The 20,225-nt window shown below is 29.3% G+C and overlaps 12 non-coding genes across 12 annotated transcripts; all 12 read right to left on the reverse strand.

Annotated features, from left to right (window-relative positions):
* Window positions 1-58: 58 nt before the first annotated feature.
* On the reverse strand, window positions 59-131 carry ColSpa_tRNA_355. The gene has a single exon. It is a non-coding gene; the product is annotated as a tRNA-Met (tRNA).
* A 75-nt stretch (window positions 132-206) lies between these two features.
* On the reverse strand, window positions 207-279 carry ColSpa_tRNA_354. Its single transcript has one exon. It is a non-coding gene; the product is annotated as a tRNA-Glu (tRNA).
* Window positions 280-287: 8 nt separating this feature from the next.
* On the reverse strand, window positions 288-358 carry ColSpa_tRNA_353. The gene has a single exon. It is a non-coding gene; the product is annotated as a tRNA-Thr (tRNA).
* Window positions 359-5,528: 5,170 nt separating this feature from the next.
* Window positions 5,529-5,614, reverse strand: ColSpa_tRNA_352. The gene has a single exon. It is a non-coding gene; the product is annotated as a tRNA-Ser (tRNA).
* Window positions 5,615-5,753: 139 nt separating this feature from the next.
* ColSpa_tRNA_351 lies at window positions 5,754-5,824 on the reverse strand. The gene has a single exon. It is a non-coding gene (tRNA).
* Window positions 5,825-5,826: 2 nt separating this feature from the next.
* On the reverse strand, window positions 5,827-5,898 carry ColSpa_tRNA_350. The gene has a single exon. It is a non-coding gene; the product is annotated as a tRNA-Val (tRNA).
* Window positions 5,899-6,779: 881 nt separating this feature from the next.
* On the reverse strand, window positions 6,780-6,852 carry ColSpa_tRNA_349. The gene has a single exon. It is a non-coding gene; the product is annotated as a tRNA-Asp (tRNA).
* A 7-nt stretch (window positions 6,853-6,859) lies between these two features.
* Window positions 6,860-6,930, reverse strand: ColSpa_tRNA_348. The gene has a single exon. It is a non-coding gene; the product is annotated as a tRNA-Gly (tRNA).
* Window positions 6,931-7,066: 136 nt separating this feature from the next.
* On the reverse strand, window positions 7,067-7,139 carry ColSpa_tRNA_347. Its single transcript has one exon. It is a non-coding gene; the product is annotated as a tRNA-Lys (tRNA).
* Window positions 7,140-8,090: 951 nt separating this feature from the next.
* ColSpa_tRNA_346 lies at window positions 8,091-8,161 on the reverse strand. The gene has a single exon. It is a non-coding gene; the product is annotated as a tRNA-Asn (tRNA).
* Window positions 8,162-10,488: 2,327 nt separating this feature from the next.
* ColSpa_tRNA_345 lies at window positions 10,489-10,559 on the reverse strand. The gene has a single exon. It is a non-coding gene; the product is annotated as a tRNA-Arg (tRNA).
* Window positions 10,560-15,068: 4,509 nt separating this feature from the next.
* ColSpa_tRNA_344 lies at window positions 15,069-15,139 on the reverse strand. Its single transcript has one exon. It is a non-coding gene; the product is annotated as a tRNA-Arg (tRNA).
* Between the last annotated feature and the right edge of the window lie 5,086 nt (window positions 15,140-20,225).

The following is a 20,225-nucleotide window of genomic DNA, read 5'->3' on the forward strand; positions in this document are numbered from 1 at the left end:
GCACTCGGATTTAGAGCTTGCCTACCCCTAAGAGGTCGAAGCCATGCTCCATAATGAATAAGGCTAAAGTGAGTTGAACACTTATCATTACTGTCATGAGCAGTACACTTTACCAATTAAGTTATAGCCTCTATTATACGGATAAAGGATTCGCACCTTTTTAATTTGATCATGAGTCAAATATGTTACTATTACATCAATCCGCTTAGACTAGGCGGGGTTTGAACCCGCGTATGTAGCATTGAAAGAGCTATGTCTTTACCACTTGACTACTAATCCTCTTGGTAAGCCCAGTGCAAGTATCGCGCTTGCGTCTATTGATTACAAAACAATTGCATTACTTTTATGCTAACCAGGCTTTCATTTGTGTGAAAAGCTTGTCTCTGCACACACCTTTAGTATTAGTTACCTTACTGAATTCCTTTCCCCAAGGGGACTGAACATTAAGCATGGCAACTAACAAGATTAATAAAATGTAAGATATATTAATAAATAGTTACTTTAAAATTAGTACTTTGTATCTTAAGATCTCTAGATCATTACAAACAAAGCCTATTGCAATAATAATAATATTATGCCGTAATAGTATATTACGTGAATTAGAAATATCTTAAGGTAAGCTTCGTGCCTATATGCTTTCAGCACTTATCTTTAACTAACTTAGCTTTCCTGCCGTGCCTATAATATATATTTACTTAAGTGAAAGTAACATCCCTTATAAAAATCAACATTTTTATAATAAATTAATATTGGGCTTATAAACAACAGGTAAACCAGAGGTTAACAATTAATATAACCTAACCTTTTGGGTTAAGTTTTTCCTGTTCCTTTCGTACAAAGGTTAATCCTTATTTTATTCAAATTCCCTCTAGAAGATAGAAACCATACTGTCTCACGACGTATTTAACCCAGCTCATGTAACTTTTTAATCGACGAACAGTCGTACCCTACATAGTTTCTGCATCCATGAGGATAAGTTAAGCCGACATCGAGGTGCCAAACCGCGCACTCATTTTGTACACTCTTGCGCAAATTAGCCTGTTCTACATGTTATCATAATAAATTTTATTTCCATTTTTCACAAAATGGTTCAGACTATGTCTTCATTTTTATTTTTTACCATAACTTATTTAGTACTATGAGCCTGACCTAAATCAGGCTACTAAATATAATTATTTACCACTTACTCAACCTTTTACGGCGAAAGATCCTACACGACGTTTTGATGTAGATAATGAATAGATTACATTTGGTTTATAATGACCTCTGTAAGTTACTGTAGATAATTTTTTATAAGAAGAATCTATATTTTTTAATCCTCCTTTTCATTTAAATTTAAATACAGATCTATCCGCTCTATTACGTTTAGTTAATCTTCCTTTAACTTCTAATCTTATACCTCCTAAATTTTTATATTTAATAGAATTAAATATTATATTTGAAATATTACTGTAGTATCTACTACGTTGTAATTTAGAATTATTATCTCCTAAACTAGAATATTTTTCTTCCAATAATGAATTTAAAGAACAAGAGCTTCCAGATTTATCTATATTTTTATTTAGTATAGAAACTAAACTTAAATTTGGATAAGTATTTTCTAATAAAGATCAATCTTTAGATTTCACAATACTAGCTTTTTCCTGAATTCTATTAACTTCAGGTAATCTGGCTACTTTTAATAAACTATCCATTACTCTTATAACATGAGATTTAGGTTTTCTCAATTTTAAACTTAAAACTTGAGTAAAAATCTCTGGATTAAAAGCCAAAGATTTTAAATTTATTATATTAAATTCGATAGTTTTATTAAATATTCTAGATAACATATTACTTAATTTATGTAAGTAAATATTTCTTTCAAATTTGTATTTATTTAAATAATAATTTAATTGGTATTTTCTTAGTAAATCTATTTTATCAAAATAAGATTTTTTAAATTGTCTACTTAAGTATAATCTTAAATATAAATTAAAACATTGTAAAGACTCTGTTAAAAATTTATATTTAGAAAAAAGAATTTGTTTTTGATCTTCGTTTTTAACTAAAGCAATATTATTTGTATTAGTTAGATGTGAAGAAGAGCTTGCGCTCACACCTTGTATTTTTTTCTTTAATCCATCTTTAAATGAATTTAATACTTTATCTTCTCAATATTGAGATAATTTTTTATATTGTTTATATATAATATTTTTCCCTACATTAATAGTGTATAAAGTTATTATAGCTTTAGAATTTGTATGTTTTGTTTCCATTTTACTTACATAGATTTTTTTTAATAATAAACTTCTTTTTCTAGGAGATATGTATTTTGACCCTATAAATTTATTATTAGCAAAATGTAAATTAAAGTAACTTTGTATTACTTTATTCGCATTTATATTATCTATAGGCATATTTTGCATATTTTTTTTATAATATGAATAAATAGTGCTTTTTCATTCTTTAGAAACAGGAGGTAAGTATTTCACTCTACCTGTATCATTAAATCTAGAATTAAATGGTGTTAATTTAAACTTATTGTTTAAATTAGTACGAAAAATTTTAGCGTTTGTATTTAGAGCTTTCGCTTTCATAAAAATAAATTTTATTTTCTTTTTATCTTTTTTTATAAGTGTATGGTAATAAAAATGTTGGGTGTTAAAAAGGATTATTGTTAGCATAACTCACCTTATAGTCGTTGAACGATTTTATCTTAAATAATTATGCCAAGATAAATTTCGCTTCAAATCTACTTAAATAAGTAATTCTTGAAATTAACCCAATATATTATCAATAATTTGTGACCAAAGGCCTTAAAAATATTGAAGGACAAACATCCCTAGCGTAGCTTTTCCAATAATCCAAGATCTTTCCTTTTTGCATCTTGTGATCCTATGCCCTGCTTACGCAACTGTAAGATTTGTTGTTAATCAAACAGTAAGGCACGAATAAGCCGTTGAGCTTTTCAGGTATTTATCATTATTATTAAGAGGAAGCCCCTTAATAACTCAAAAAACATTAGAAAATTTCATAATATTTTTTTATACCGCTACTTTCACTATAGTGAAAATCGTACCTAATATCCATCCGTATCTACAACAAGGGTAGATAAAGATAATTTTATAAGATTAAATATAGTAAAACTACATAAAATCACAAACAACGTTATAAATTTTATAACAAATAATTTTTAGACACTCCCTTTTACTCTTTAAGGGGCCTGTGCCCCACATAAACTGTCTCCTAACAATATATTCCTTACCTAAGGCTACTTTTAAGTCAGACTAGGTTAATCCTTTCTTTTCTCTAAGGAGAATCAAAAGAATTAATTCTGAAGTATGATGTAAAAATAAAGGATTTTCATTTTTATTGAATCAATGTACCTTATAATCTGAAAATTAATCCATCATACCCTATAATTAGTAACAGTAAAGCTGCATAGGGTCTTCTCGTCTAACTAGAGGTAAACTGTATCTGCACAGTTATTCCAATTTCACTGAGTCAATCATAGAGACAGCTGTTGTATCGTTACATCATTCATGCAAGACCGCATTTAACGGCCAAGGCATTTCGCTACCTTAGGACCCTCACGTTAAGGCCGCCATTAACCGGGGGTTCCTTCAACACCAAATTTTTTGATCAATTTAGTTAAATTCGTTAACCAGCCGGCATCGGGCAGACATCACACTCAATACTTCGATTTTTAATCTTTTAGCAAAGTGCTGTGTTTTAATTAAACAGTCGTACAACACTATTTTATGCTTCTTCCTTTTTACCCGATATTAATCAGGACTAATGAGCTCTCCTTATCCCGAAGTTACGGTAGTTAGTTTGCCGAGTTCCTTTATGATTGTTAGCTCATTTACGCCTTCGTATTCTCTACTAGCTTACTTGTTTTAGTTTCTAGGTACGGTTATTTTTTCATCTTATTTTGCAATAAGATATATTACTATTTTTTCCAGCACACTTATCACTTGTAAATGTTGTCATTTAGTAAAAAAGATTTTCTCATCGTTTAAACCTTTAGATTTAGAACTTAGAGGCCGTTACTTTAAGGGTATCTGCCCATCCATAAGCTTTAGGCGGAGGATTTGAAAAGGCCGATCACAAGTTTCAATTATCCACTTGTTCCCTTTCTCTTCGTGTCCTTCTTATTCGTTACTCATGTCACCATTCTCACTTGAATTGTTTGTTATATATTTCTTCACAGAAGAAATATCTTAATTTAATTCAACGTTCTGCTACCCCACAAAATTACAATAATATATATTGTAAAATATGGACAAGGTGTCGGTATATTGTTTAGATCCGTTAAATTTTCGATGCTTTTAAAACTTAACAAGCGCTCTGTTACGAGGTCTTCAAAATTTGGCTGCTTCTAAGCCCATCTCCTTGTCGACTTTAATAAAAACCTTCTTAATTTCACTTAACTAATAATTTTGGAACCTTAACTCTTGTTCTGGGCTGTTTCCCTTTTGACATACAACCTTATCATTCTATGTCTGATAATTCAAGATCCATCTTTGCCATTCCGAGTCTACATACTCACCGATAAAATCTTCACGATCCCCCGATATATACAAATCAACATGTTGTTTTAGTTCAAGAACTAAAAGAAAAACATCTTGTCTGAGATTAAATTCTGTACCTGCTAAGATGTACTCAAATTGCCTACTGTTATAGGTTTCGCAGAAAACCAGCTATCCTAGTCAGTGTTGTCTTTCACTACCTACCACAATTCTTCGGATATCTTTACAACGATAACCCGTTCGGACTTTTATAATCCTGATTGTGGTAAAATCACCAGGCTTCGGGTCTAACTTTAGACACTATTCGTTATTTTAACGATTGGTTTATCTACGCTTTCACTCGCATCTAATGTTAACTTGGTGACCCATTATGCAAAAGGTACGTTCTCACTTATTTATTTTGCTCGAACTGCTTATAAAACTACTAATTCTAATCGTTCTCTCATGATACTATTCACTATCGCTTATGTATTATATTTAGCCTTTGAGGAAGGTTCCCCATTAAATTCAAACAGTTTCTAAACCATTTTACTTATTAATATATAGGCTTCTCTACTTTCGCTCACGCTAATCGTAGAATCTCTTTTGATTTCTTTTCCTGAAGTTACTAAGATGTTTCAATTCACTTCGTTTATTAAAAAACTTCTCTTAGGGTTTATATTTAAAATAAGTTTTTAGATTCTAAGAATAATTTATACTAAAGTAATATAAATCATTGTTTAGATTTTAGACTAAATTCTTAATTTGAGTAAATAAATCATACCCTTTAATACATAGCCAGATTTCCATAATAGTTTCTTTGTATACTTATATATTTTCATATAAATATATGTTCTATATCAATTACATTTCTATTAATTCCATATCAGATTATTGCGGTTCGAACGCAACTATTCTCCTTCCCAAAAGGAGCGCCTAACCAACCCGGCCCTAATCTGTAAAAGGTAAATTTGTGCTTGCACGGTTACATTCTAGCAGTCTTTAGTTATAAAACTCAGCTTAATCTAAATCACAAAACAGAGAATATGGGATTCGAACCCATGATGGGAGAGTCCCATACCAGTACTCAAGGCCGGCACTTTAAACCACTCAGTCAATTCTCTTTTTTAGATAATTGATAGCTTTGCTACAACTAACTTATTTATCTTTTAATTCTTCCAAGAATCGAACTTGAATTTCATTCTTATCAAAAATGCACTTTACCGTTAAGTTAAAGAACTTTGTCTGAACTTCAGACATTTACAAGAGTACTCAGACTCGAACTAAGAATTCGAAGGTTGAAGCTTCTTGTTTTACCATTAAACTATACTCTTTTTAAGGAATAAGTGACTCGAACACTTAACCTACCGTGTGTAAAACGGTTGCTCTACCATTGAGCTAATCCCTTTGGTTTTTTGGTTTTATTGTAATTACTATTGCTCCTATCATAGCTAATAATAGAATAAAACTTGCTAATATTAATCACATACTATGACTTGTATATAATATATTTCCTATACTAGATATATGACTTGTTTCGATTAAATTTCCATCTCAACTACTACTTGTAGCAAAGAATAAATCAGAGCTTCCCTCTGAACCGTTAGCTAAATTTGATATTTTATTCCCATTAAATATTTTTTCAGGTGAAGCACCATTTAATGAAGTATGATATAATACATTGTTTAAATAGTTATTTGAATTATTTAAAATTGCTAAATCATATGGTAAGAATTGGAAAACTAAATAATTAAAGAAGATTGTTATAAATAAAGCTAAAGGTATACTATTTTTAGTATTACTTTGCAACTCACTAACTCTAATATTAATTAACATTAAAATAAACAGAAATAATATAGATACAGCCCCGATATAAACAATTAAATAAGATAAACCTATAAAATTTAAACCTAATAATATTAAATAAGAAGATACACTTCCAAATAATCCTATTAAAAATAGAACAGATACTATAGGATTTTTACTTACAATTGTTAAAATAGCACATAATACTGCAAATATAGAAACAATATCTAAAGCTCCTGTTTTAAATCCACTAGTATATATTTCATCTATGATAAATAAGTTTGTCATATTGTACAGAATAATTGTACCCCTTTATTAGGGAAAGTGTTATAACAAGAATAAATCTTGAAAACTTCGTTTAATTCTGTTACGGAAAGAAGACGACTCGAACGCCCAAATGTTTTCACATAATATTTAGCAAATATCTTGCCCTACCTATGGCGACCTTTCCTACAAATCTTGTTAAGATCATACTTTAATAATCGAACTAAGTCGGCCTCGAACCGACATCCCTTTTCGTGACAGGAAAAGTCTTTACCAATTAAGCTATTAGATCAGATATTTACGGTTAGTTGGAATCGAACCAACACACTCTGTTTGGAAGACAGCAATCCTACCATTAAATGATAACCGTTTTATTTTACTTCTATTCAAATATTGAATATACTATTATTATATATATCCCTACTATTTCCAGTATATTACTTAGTACAAAATAACTTCTAAATAATTAGATAGAATTATGATAAATATATATAGTAGTAAACAAGTAGGATCTATTGGATTCGAACCAATATCATAATGATTAAAAGTCATATGTATTCACCATTATACTAAAATCCCTTTTTGTTTTGAATACTAATAATATATTTTGGCAGCGAGCGCTCCCGCTTCTTGTATTGTTTTATATAATTTATTATGAACCTCAGTAATAGATAGATACATATAAGAATAATCAAACAACGTCAACGAAATGTCAGTAAAGAATACCTCCTTCAAATCCTAAGTGATGGTTATCAGTTAAGTGGTAAGCGTATATTCTTCATAATCCTACTCCTATAAATATTGTACCAATTATAACGTGGAATCCGTGAAATCCTGTACCAAAGTAGAAACATGAACCAAATGCACCGTCACTAATTGTGAAAGATGAAACTGAATATTCTACACCTTGGAAAGCTGTAAACACTATAGCTAATAGTACTGTAGCGATTGCACCGTATAAAGCTCCAGCTCTATCTCCTTGAATTAAAGCGTGGTGACTGTAAGTAACTGTAGCTCCACTAGATAATAATATAATTGTATTAAGTAATGGTAATTCAAAAGGATTTATAGGGTCTATACCCATAGGTGGTCATTGTGCTCCTAATTCAACTGTAGGTGTTAAAGCGCTATGGAAGAATGCTCAGAATATAGCAACAAAGAACATTAATTCAGATACTATAAAAAGTATTACACCTAAATTAAGTCCTTTTTGTACAGCTAAAGTGTGATTACCTAAGAATGTACCTTCTGCTATTATATCTCTAAATCATAAAGTCATAGAACTTACAACTAAAAATAAACCTACGTAAGTAAATACGTAAGCGTTAGCAAAATTATGCATTGCTAGTGCTGAATTTAAAGTTAAAGATAATAAACTCAGACTAGTATAAAGCGGTCAAGGAGATGGAGAAACTAAATGAAAAGGATGATCTTGAAAATTACTTCTTGTTAAATTTGTCATACTATTTTATTTTTAATTACTGAACAGCTAGGCATGGATAATTGCCATACGAATTATTTTGATAATCGAGCCCTTAAGAGGAATCGAACCTCTATCATAATATTAACAGTATTATGCTCTACCATTGAGCTATAAAAGCGAACTTAGGAGACAAGAGATTCGAACTCTTAAAGCAGAAAATTGCTATTGAGTTTACAGCTCAACCCTTCTTGCCAATAAAGGAACTCTCCTTACAATATATTACATATATCCAGAGGGAGCTTGCGCCGCCTCTTGGAATGGATATATATAATACATTATTTTGCATATAGCCAGAACTCTTTCGAGCGGATATATACAATCATATTTTTTAAGTTTATAAACCCCGTGCAACTTCCACTACACGAACCATATTTCGACTTAACACTAATCAGAGTAACGCATACGAAGAATTCCATTATAATATTTTAATCCAATTTATAAAAGAGATTATAACAGAATAGCAAACTTATTGCGTAAACTCCTTTCAGCATGCGACGAGTGGTTAGTACCAATCCGAGATTAAATTCACCGTGACATGGTGATTCACGATTACTAGTAATTACTTATTCATATAGTCGAGTTTCAGACTACAATCCTTGTATAATTTATATCCTCTTTTTTGAGATTAGCTAAAATTCGCATTTTCGCATCTCTTTGTTAAGGACTACGTGGCACGTCTATAGCCCACAACATAAGGGCCATGATGACTTGTCTTTTTCCTTCTTATCTTTTCCGCTATAAAGAAAGATTGCTTTATAAAACATTCTAGAAATAAAGCAAAGGATTCCGTTAATTTCATGGAAAAACCACAGTTTCACAACATTAACTGAAAACAGCCGTGCAACTCCTGTATCTATTTACTAGATATTCAAGTTGTGGTAAGGTTTTTCGTGGATCATCGAATTAAATAACATACTTCACTACTGGTGTCAGAAACGGTCTAGTGATTTCAGTTCCTGCGTTGCCACATTACTCTTGAGGTGAAATGCTTTCATTTTCATTTATAGACTAAACTTACCGCATAATGCTTTGTCTAGTCCATGGCATTCATCATTGTCTGCAAAGACTACTAGGGTGTCAAATCCTGTTCGTTCTCTATGCCTTCGTCCTCCAACGTCAGTTATTACATAAAAGACAGCCTTCGCCTTTATCAGTCCTTTTGGTATCACAGAATATAATCTCTCCACCTCAAGTACGGTCTTCTCACATATAACTCTAGTCAAGTACTCCTTTTAATTAAGGTATTTTGACCGTCTGGGTACCCTTTAAACCTATTTAATATGAATAATGCTCGTCTCTTACGTATTACCGCGACTGCTGGCACGTAATTGGTCAAGACTAGTATACATATTATCATTATTAATACGTACTTAAAACTTTATTTTTGTAGATACAATTCTATTTCGTTTACCCAAATTGCCAGTTCAGCCGTTAGGCCATTGACCAAAATTCCCCACTGCTGTACTAATTTTGCATTGGGCTTTTTTCAGACCCAATGTGACCGATCAACCTTTCAGTTACGGTTACGAGATTTTAAGGCTAGTGAAGACATCACCTTTACTACTACCTCTCTCGACGATATTAATCTTCATCCTAAAGCGGCTTTCCCATAAAATGGGGTTATAGCCTTTATTACTATGTGGGATTTTATCCCTCACTTTAAGGTAGTGAAAATATCATATACTCACCTGTACACCACTTATTAATTAAATTATTCATTAAATTAATCGTACGATTAGCATGTGTCAAGCATTTGGACAGCATTCATTCAGAGCCATCACCAAACTCATCTATATAATTATGTTGATGTCAAATACATCACTAATAAATCCAAACTTTTTGTTTTTTTAGGATAAGATCACGCTCCTTTTATGATAGATGTAAAGTACAAATTTCCTTACAGGGTTAGGAATATATTTAGTACTTACCATCCATGACCTAGTATATAAAGGTAATAAATTTGAAATATCACACTTATATAGCAGGACTGTCTTGGGATGCACTTTCAAAATATTATTATTAGCAAATTTAAGTTTAAACCTACATCATATTAAATATGATATCAAGTACATCAACATCTAATATCATACCAAAAAAATTATTAAAATCGGCTTAATCGTTCGTCCAAATTAAGATCATAAAGACCACTTTTATTAAAATTAACCTATTGGTGCTATAGTTTTTTATTCTTTCTTTGTAAATTCCACCAATTTGAATCTATTTTTTTATGAATTAAAACCACTTGTTTACCCCTATTTTAAATAGAATTAGTAACAATAAAACTAGATATAATGTTAAATTTTGAATATTTTCTCTACAAATGACCATCTTTTTTATATTGATAATTGGTAATTATCTATATACTAACTAATAACCAGGAGGACTTTCATTCTTTATCACTAAATATATGCATAATACTAAGATTTTACCTAGATTAAGCAATGGAAGGGTATATAGGATTTGAACCTATATCTTAGCGGCCGTAATGCTCTTCTTTACCATTAAGATAATACCCTTTTTATATTAATTCGACTTTTTTAGCCCGTATAGGCTAAGGCTAGAAGGTTATAACCTTCTGTTGCCGGAGACTCGTATAATTTATTCACAAAACATAGTAGAAAACTACTAAACTATGTGAATAATTAACTTGTTCATTAATGTAAGTCTAATCCGTCTTTTATATAACCGCTAGTTAAAACTACAAACACTTGAGCTTGTATAAATGCAATACCTAATTCTAAACCAGAGAAAGCAATTATAAATGCTAAAGGTACTAATCCTAAAAAGAAGAATATAAATCCAGAAGTCATAATATTGTAAGTAAATCCGGCTAATATATGTAATAACATATGACCTGATAATATATTAGCAGCTAATCTAAGCCCTAAAGAAATATTTCTAGCTAAGTATGAAATAAATTCTATTAATACTAATAAAGGTAATAAAGCTAAAGGACAACCAGCTGGTACTAATAATGAGAAGAATTTTAAACCATGTTTTTGGAATCCTAATATAGTTGCACCTAAAACTATAGTGAAACTAAGAGCGAATGTTAAAACGAAATGGCTAGTTGATGCAAAACTGTAAGGTACCATACCTATTAAATTATTTATTAATATAAATATAAATAAAGTGTAAATAAAAGGGAAGTAAACTTGACCACTTCTTGCATTTATTTGATTTACTACTATACCGTGTATAGTTGCATATAATGATTCTTGACTTATTGATCAGTTATTGCTAACTAATTTGTTATTGTTTATACTTAATATACTTATAATTAATGTGAAAACTAATCCAATTGTTAAGTATAATCCAATGTTAGTCATAGATATATGTAAATCACTTAGTATAGGTAAATCTATACTTAATAAATCTCTTATTTCAAATTGAGTTAAAGGACTAGAGATTTCTTTATGTAAATTGTTTAAACTTAAAGTATTCATATTATACTCTAAGCTTTTTATATAGGCCTTAAAATATCTAAATATCTATAATTTATTATAATCCAAATTTATCTAATAGTGTTGAGATAAAAAGACGAGATACAAATAAACTAACTATTCTTGGTAATACGTATTTAGAAAATACGTAAGTAAGTAATACAATTATAGCAAAAGCAAAAGTTACTTCGTTAATAAAATAAAAAGGTACTAATTGAGGCATTTTTTTTAATAATTATTTTTTAAATACTTATAAGATAGGCGGTGGGATTTAACCACCAGCCCGCAGTATTAATGTTTAATATAAAACTAGAAGATATAAAAATTCAGTCAAAAGACAGCTACATAGTAGCTAAACTAGTAGCCCTATGTAGTTAAGTAGCAGGCCGAAGCCTTAATGTAAATTATCTAATATAATGTCAAATAATAAATATATTGCATATACTAGACTTCCAAACTAATTTTTCATTTTTATTAAGCTACGAAAGCTATAATAAACTTTTATAATTGTACATAAACTTAGGATTATACCTATATTGGTCACTAAATGCTCCATTTAAAGGGAACAATTTATTGTTCTTAGTTTAATCTAACTAAATAAACCTTTATTGTATGTTATTTAAAGTTAAAGTATTTATATTATACTCTAAGCTTTTTATATAAACTAGATATTTATTAGAAACTATAAATTAAATTAGCAACAGAATAGTGTAAACTGTCTAATATTAAAGAAGGATATATTCCAAGTATAACAGTAAATAAAACTAGTATAAACAATAATGTAAATTCTCTTTTTGTAGTGTCAAATATATTTTCTTCAAAGAATTTAGTGAAAGAACCTCCAAATGTAATTCTATTAAACATATATATAGTATATGCTGCAGAGAATACTATAGATGTAGAAGCTAATACACCTAATAATGGTAATTTTTCTACTACACCATAAAGAGACATAAATTCCCCTATAAAGTTTAATGTTAAAGGAGCTCCACAATTACCTAAAGATAATATAAAGAATAATATAGAGAATAAAGGCATAAGTTGAGCTATACCTCTGTATAAATATATCATTCTAGTACCTGATCTGTCATATAATATACCTCCAGCACATATAAATAGACCACTAGATACAAATCCGTGAGCTAATCCTAAAGCAATACTTCCTTCTATACCTTGAATTGTATTACTAAATGCACCTATTAAATATACAGCAGCGTGAGACACAGAACTATAAGCAATTAATTCTTTAACGTCTACAGTTCTTAATGTACTAAAACTTGCATATATTATAGTAATAACACCTATAGTGTATACTATAAAAGTAAGGTCTAATGTTGCTTTAGGTAATACAGGTAAAATTAATCTAAATATACCGTATAAACTTAATTTTAAAACAATTCCAGCTAGTATAATACTTCCCCCTAAAGGTGATTCAACGTGAGCTTTTAATAGTCAATTATTTAAAAATATTACAGGTGTTTTTACAGCAAATGCTAAAAATATAGCACCAAATAATATGATTTGAGTAGTATAATCAAAATTTGTTTTAAATAACGCGTCAAAATCTGTTGTACCCATTATAGAATACATGGCTAAAATAGCTAATAATAAGAATAAAGATCCTCATACTGTATATAAGAAAAAGTAATAACTTGCTCTTACTTTATTACTAGATCCAAATAAACCTATTAATAAAAATAAAGGAGGTAAAATACTTTCGAAAAAGATATAGAATAATAATATATCTGCAACTAAAAAACATCCTAATAATAATGTTTCTAGTAATAATATAGTATTTAAATAAAATTTCACATTTTCTTTTATAGAGTTTCAATTCGATAATAAAGCAATAGGCATTATTATAGTTGTTAATAATACAAAATAGATAGAAATACCATCTACTCCTAAATAAACATCAAATAATTGTACATTATAGTGTTCTTGTACAAATTGAAATTGATTTGTACTTGAATTGAAAAATATATAAACGATAAAAGATAAAATCATATTTACACTAGAAGTTACTAATGCTATTTGTTTGTAAAGTGTTACATTTTCTACATTAGAGTTAGTGGCCGAAGGCCCGCCTTCATAAGAAGTAAGACTAGATATAATAAATATACCTATAATTGGAATAATAAGTAAAAGCGATAATAACATTATTTAAAAATTATTTTTTAACAAGGTCTTAATATGTATCATAATAGGAAATTATGATGTATAAGTAATGCTTGCGACTTCGTCGCATACACATAAATACGACTAAAAATTAAAATCGAAAAATTAGATAGTAATATTTATTACAAAGATATCAAATGCGTATAAAGTACAAGGTAATAATACAATGAAAGCAAATAATAAAGGTAATAATACTGTTCAACAGAATGACATTAATTGGTCAAAACGTATTCTAGGGAATGAAGCTCTAACTCATATAAAAATGAAAACTAAAAGAGAACTTTTTGCACCTAAGATAAGACTAGAAAATAAACCACTTTCAGCAAAAGCGCTTACAAAATTTTTCAGGTTATTATATTCTGGAGATAATACTCAATCTATATCAAATACATAAGCTCATAAGTTATTTATTAAATTAAATCAGTATAATAGATTAAATCCTAATAAGTAACCACCTAAAAATAATATACTTGTTAATATACACATTAATAAAATACTACCATATTCAGCTAAGAAGAAGAACACAAATACAACTGCAGCGTGTTCTGTCATAAACCCACTAACTAATTCAGATTCAGCTTCAGCTAAATCAAATGGAGCTCTATTAGTTTCTGCAACAGAACCTATAAAGAATATTAAGAAAATAGGGAATATAGGTAATACAAGTCATACAGCTTTTTGAGCTTGGATGTTTATATTTAAATTAAGACTACTAGTAATCATGATAATTAAAAGTATAGCAGAACTTAAAACTAATTCATAACTAATTAATTGAGCTGTACTTCTAAGAGATCCTAAAAAAGCATATTTACTATTAGCACTTCATCCTGCTAATAAGATACCATAAGTAGCTAAAGATGAAACAGCTAACATATATAATATACCTAATTCTAAGTCATTTAAAGTTAAACCTGGTCCATAAGGTATTACTCCGTAACCTAATAAAGCGAAAGCTAAAGTAACTACAGGACCTAAGAAGAATAATATAGTATTAGCTTGTGTAGGTGCAACATATTCTTTTAAAATTAATTTTAAAGCATCAGCAAAAGCTTGTAATAATCCATAGTATCCTACAGAATTTGGTCCTAATCTTCTTTGCATACTTGCCATAGTTTTTCTTTCGGCAACTGTAACATAAGCTACTGCTAATAAAGCAGGCAACATTAATAAAACTACTTCTAATACAGATAAAAGAGTTGAAGTATAATACATTTATTTATAAAGATCAAGGTTTTTGTGTTATAAATACTTAATAATAAAATTAAAACTCGCTTGGGACGGAATCGCTTATATGCAGTCTGATATATGCTTACCTTCGCTATGAATTCTATTAAAGTATCATAGAAATAAAAAACCAGTAAAAAGAATTTTCCTACGACTAGGACTCAGAGTTTATGTCTGAATTATCTCATTTCAGATTCGAACTAAAATCAGAATATTAGAAGTATTCTGCTCTACCATTGAGCTAATGAGACTTTTACAATTAAACTATTGTTATATTTTTTTATATAGTTTAGTTTTTAATTCTTGTTTATTTTTTTGATATAGTTTAGTTTTTAATTGTTATTTTATTCTTGGATAGTTTAGTATTTTACTATTAAGTTATCATAAACTATTTAAAATTATTTGATAGTCTAATCTTTTAATTGGTTTTAAACTTTTTATAGCTTGTGCTACAAGAAAACGAAATGAAAAGAGTTAATAACAAAATGGTAATATTTTTGAGATTTAAAATTTCGTCATTATAAAATCCCACTTTGTAAAGGAAGACTTACAAAAGCGTGAGGTTTAGGAGGACTACTTAATGCTCATTCTAAACTAGGGTAACTTCTATTTAAAAGAGCTTGTAAAGTATCAGTGTAATATTGTACAGATGATCATGGATTTCTGCTTGCAACTTTACCTTCAACTAATTGTTTGTAAACAATGTATAAGAATAATCATGCAGCTACAACACTTATAATAGATCCAAAACTACTAATTAGATTTCATCCTGCAAAAGCGTCAGGGTAATCACTAATACGTCTAGGCATTCCTTGTAATCCTAAGAAATGTTGAGGGAAGAATGTTAAATTAACTCCTATAAATAAAACTCAGAATTGAATTTTAGCTAATACGATGTTATAATTTAAACCTAATATTTTTGGTATTCAGTAGTATCAACCACTAAACATTGCAAAAACAGCACCCATACTTAAAACATAGTGGAAATGAGCAACTACATAGTATGTATCATGGAATGCTATATCAAGTGAGGCGTTAGCTAAAACAACTCCACTTAACCCTCCTATTGTAAACATAAATACAAATCCTAATGCAAATAGCATAGAAGGAGTTAATTTTATAGATCCTCCATAAGATGTAGCTAATCATGAGAATATTTTAATTCCAGTAGGAACTGCAATAATTAATGTAGCAGCTGTAAAGTATGCTCTAGTATCAACGTCTAGACCTACTGTATACATATGATGAGATCAAACTATGAATCCTAATATACCAATAGACATCATAGCATAAACCATTCCTATGTATCCAAAAATACTTTTGTTAGAGCTAGCAGAAATAGTTGTACTTATTATACCAAAACCAGGTATGATTAAGATATAAACTTCAGGGTGACCGAAGAATCAGAAAAGATGTTGGTATAATATAGGATCACCTCCACCGGCTGTTTCAAAGAATGATGTATTAAAATTTCTATCTGTTAAAACCATTGTAATACCTCCAGCTAAAACAGGTAAAGATAATAATAATAATACTGCTGTTATAACTACAGCTCATCCAAATAAAGCTAATTTATGTAATCTTATACCAGGAGTTCTCATATTTACTACTGTAGTAATAAAATTAACTGCTCCTAATAAACTACTTACCCCTGATAAATGTAAAGCAAATATAGCTAAATCTACACTAGGTCCACTATGACTTTGTAATCCTGATAAAGGAGGGTATAATGTTCATCCTGTACCTGCTCCACCTTCTATACATGCAGAGAATACTAATAGTATTAAACTAGGAGGTAACAGTCAGAAACTTATATTGTTTAATCTTGGGAATGCCATATCAGGTCCACCTACCATTAAAGGCATTAAGAAGTTACCAAAACCTCCAATTAATGCTGGCATAACCATAAAGAATATCATAAGTATAGCATGTGCTGTAATTATACTATTATATAATTGGTTATCTGAAATATATTGAACACCAGGTCCACTTAATTCTAATCTTATTAATACAGAGAAAGCTGTACCTAATAATCCTGAAAATAAAGCGAATATTAAATATAAAGTTCCAATATCTTTGGCGTTAGTAGATAAAAATCATCTCTCAAGACCCATAGATATTGAGGATGTTAATCTTTGTTGCTCACCTTCTTTAAACAAAAATTGTATCATTAATTGTTACAATAACAATTAATGAAGATTACTTCGAATTTATCCTTTAAAGAATCATTTCTTTAAATATAAAAAAGCAATTAGTAGTAAAATGTCGATGTGTGATTATCTAGAGGTTCTAAACCCTCTAGATTTTTCACTGTTGTATTATTTGATTCTCATATAAAGCTTATCTAATTCTAATAGACCTCTATCAGTTAGAATGTGCTTTTAATATAAATTGTATATAAACTTAGGATTCTACCTATATTGGTCACTTTAGTTTCCATTTAACACTAAAACCAGTAAAAATAAATAGATATTTATCTTATAGCTAAACTATAGTTTAAACGCAATTATTCTATTACCAATAAATATTTGAAGCATCGAAAGCTTTAATATTTTTAGCGTTAAATCAAAGGATATAGTCTTAAAAAAATAATTACTAATAAAATGTAAATATATGTTAAGATCATGGAGGAATCGAACCTCGTACTTAAGATTTGCAGTCAAAGTGTAGACCATCTACTTCACAATCTTTTTTGATTATTTAGCGTCTTTGAAGACTAGTCGTAAATGACAAAAACTCAAGATAAAATTATAAACAAAGAAAAGTTAAACTAATATATAGTACAACATTGGTTAGGGCCTTTGGCCGCTAAACTTAATCATAACTAGCTGTTAGATTTAGCTGTAGCTACATATTTAGCTGTATTTTCTATTAAACTAACAGTAGGTACTACAACTAAGAAGTATGAGAAGTATAAAACTGTAGAGATTTGTCCTAATTCTATAAATGGAGATTCAACATGTTTAGCACCTAATTGCATTAATATTAAGAAATTAGCTACAAATACATAGAAGAATGCTTTACTTAAAGGTCTGAATTGGTAACCTTTTGTTTCCCCTAAGTCTGTATAAGGTAATGTTAATATAATTAAGATAGCACTAAACATAGCAAGAACACCTAATAATTTATTAGGGATAGATCTTAATATAGCATAGAATGGTAAAAGATATCATTCTGGAACTATAGCAGCTGGAGTTTGCATAGGGTTAGCCATTATATAGTTATCACTGTCTCCTAATACATTAGGCATGAAGAATACAAATAGGCTTAATCCAAATACAAATAAGAATATAGTTATTAAGTCTTTAAATAAGTAGTAAGGAGCAAATGGTATTCTATCGTAATTACCTGAAACACCTAAAGGATTACTTGACCCTACTGTATCATGAAGAGCTATTAAATGCATTAAAACTAATGCAGCTAAAACAAAAGGTAATACAAAGTGTAAGGCAAAGAATCTGTTTAAAGTAGCGTTATTAACAGAGAAACCTCCTCAAACGAATTCAACAATATCTTGTCCAATTCAAGGAATTGCACTTATAAGGTTAGTAATAACTGTAGCACCTCATAATGACATTTGTCCGTAAGGTAAAACATATCCTAAGAAACCTATACCCATCATAGCTACAAGTATTATACAACCTATAACTCAAACTAATGTTCTTGGAGCTCTATATGAACCGTAGTACATACCTCTTCCTACATGTAAGTAAACTAAGAAGAAAAAAGCAGAAGCTGTGTTACTATGTAAATAACGTATTAATCATCCATTATTTACGTCACGCATTATATGTTCTACAGAGTTAAATGCTTCAGCAATACTAGGATTATAGTGCATTGCTAAAGTTACACCTGTAACTATTTGTATACCTAAACAAACTGCAAGTAAAGAACCGAAATTTCAAAGATAGCTAATATTAGTAGGTTGTGATGTATCTATAAGATACGAATTAGCTAATTTTAATAAAGGATGGCTTTTTAAAATTCTCATATTAGATTTATTAAAAAAATTATTTTTTTATATTTATTTGTACAGGTACTTAGTAACAAATTATGGTTTGCACTCAATAAGTTTATAAATTAATACAGTGTGAAAATATATTTATAGTATGGTATTAATTTAACTTACCCACCTGAAAATACAAATAAATATTTAAAGTTTAAATAGAAATTAGTAAACAATAGGATAAGCGAAACCTTTATCTAACGATTTCGCACGTACGAACCTATATATTTAATAAATAAATCTATAATGTAGTGTATACAATTAAATTCAAATTACGGCTACGCTTTGCAATATAATCATTTATACGTAGCCTTATTATTTTTGTGCTTAGTACTTTAAATTAAATACAATATAAATCAGTAAAGCTTAAAATTGTAGACTACTCACACCTTGCAGCAGTATATTGGTGTCTTAATCACTAATAATTCTACGATATTCTATTATTAATAAACAAGTTATATTAAGAATTAATTATTACGTCTATTAAGATAAGTTTGCAAAAAGTTAAGGTTAACGTTATTAGGGTCATATTTTAAATGATGAAGAATATCTTTATTATAGGATATTTTCTCTCTAGCTATACCTATTTCTACTGAATGTTGTTCAGATGACAATTGAAGTAATCTATTAATTTCAGATTGAAGTTTGTAATTTTCAAACTCAAGACGCCCTATATTCGAGAATAAACCTTGTAAATTATCTATTTCTTCATGTGCACCATTATGCATTAATCAATTAGTATAACTTAGATAAGCCTCATAGTCGGATTTTCGAGCATTTAGTAATCACTCCAAAACGGCATTTCCAAAATTACTAGGTAAAGTATCAGGACGACTACTTTCTGTATTACTAGTACCGCTGTTGTTGGCAGTTATATTGTTAGTAGCCGAAGTACCACTATTGTTGCCTGTTGTATTAGTATTCGAAATAGTATTACCATGTTCATTAGGACCCATTGTCATAAAAATAGTAGAATAACCCTCTTCTACTATACCTTTAAGTCCTAGTCTCGCGGTTAATCCAAAAAAACCTGCAATAATATACTCATTAAAACAAGTATGAGATAAATTAAAAAAAATCAAGTAAATAAAGAGCTACATCGTAATGTTTAATTAAGCCTACCACAATTAAACCAAGTAAACCCACTGTAATATTCACAGGAGTTAAATGTTTAATGAAAATCTTTAAAGAAAAAATTCTTTTTATCATGTTTTGTATTTTTTATATCAAACTATTCGGGTACAATATATAAATATATTGCTAATACAAATATTTTAATCCCTTAGGATTAAAATACAAGTACCTATAAGGTATATGAGACTCGAACTCAT

Source organism: Colletotrichum spaethianum (assembly GCF_022836535.1).
Source record: "Colletotrichum spaethianum MAFF 239500 DNA, contig79, whole genome shotgun sequence".
Taxonomy (NCBI): Eukaryota; Fungi; Ascomycota; class Sordariomycetes; order Glomerellales; family Glomerellaceae; genus Colletotrichum; species Colletotrichum spaethianum.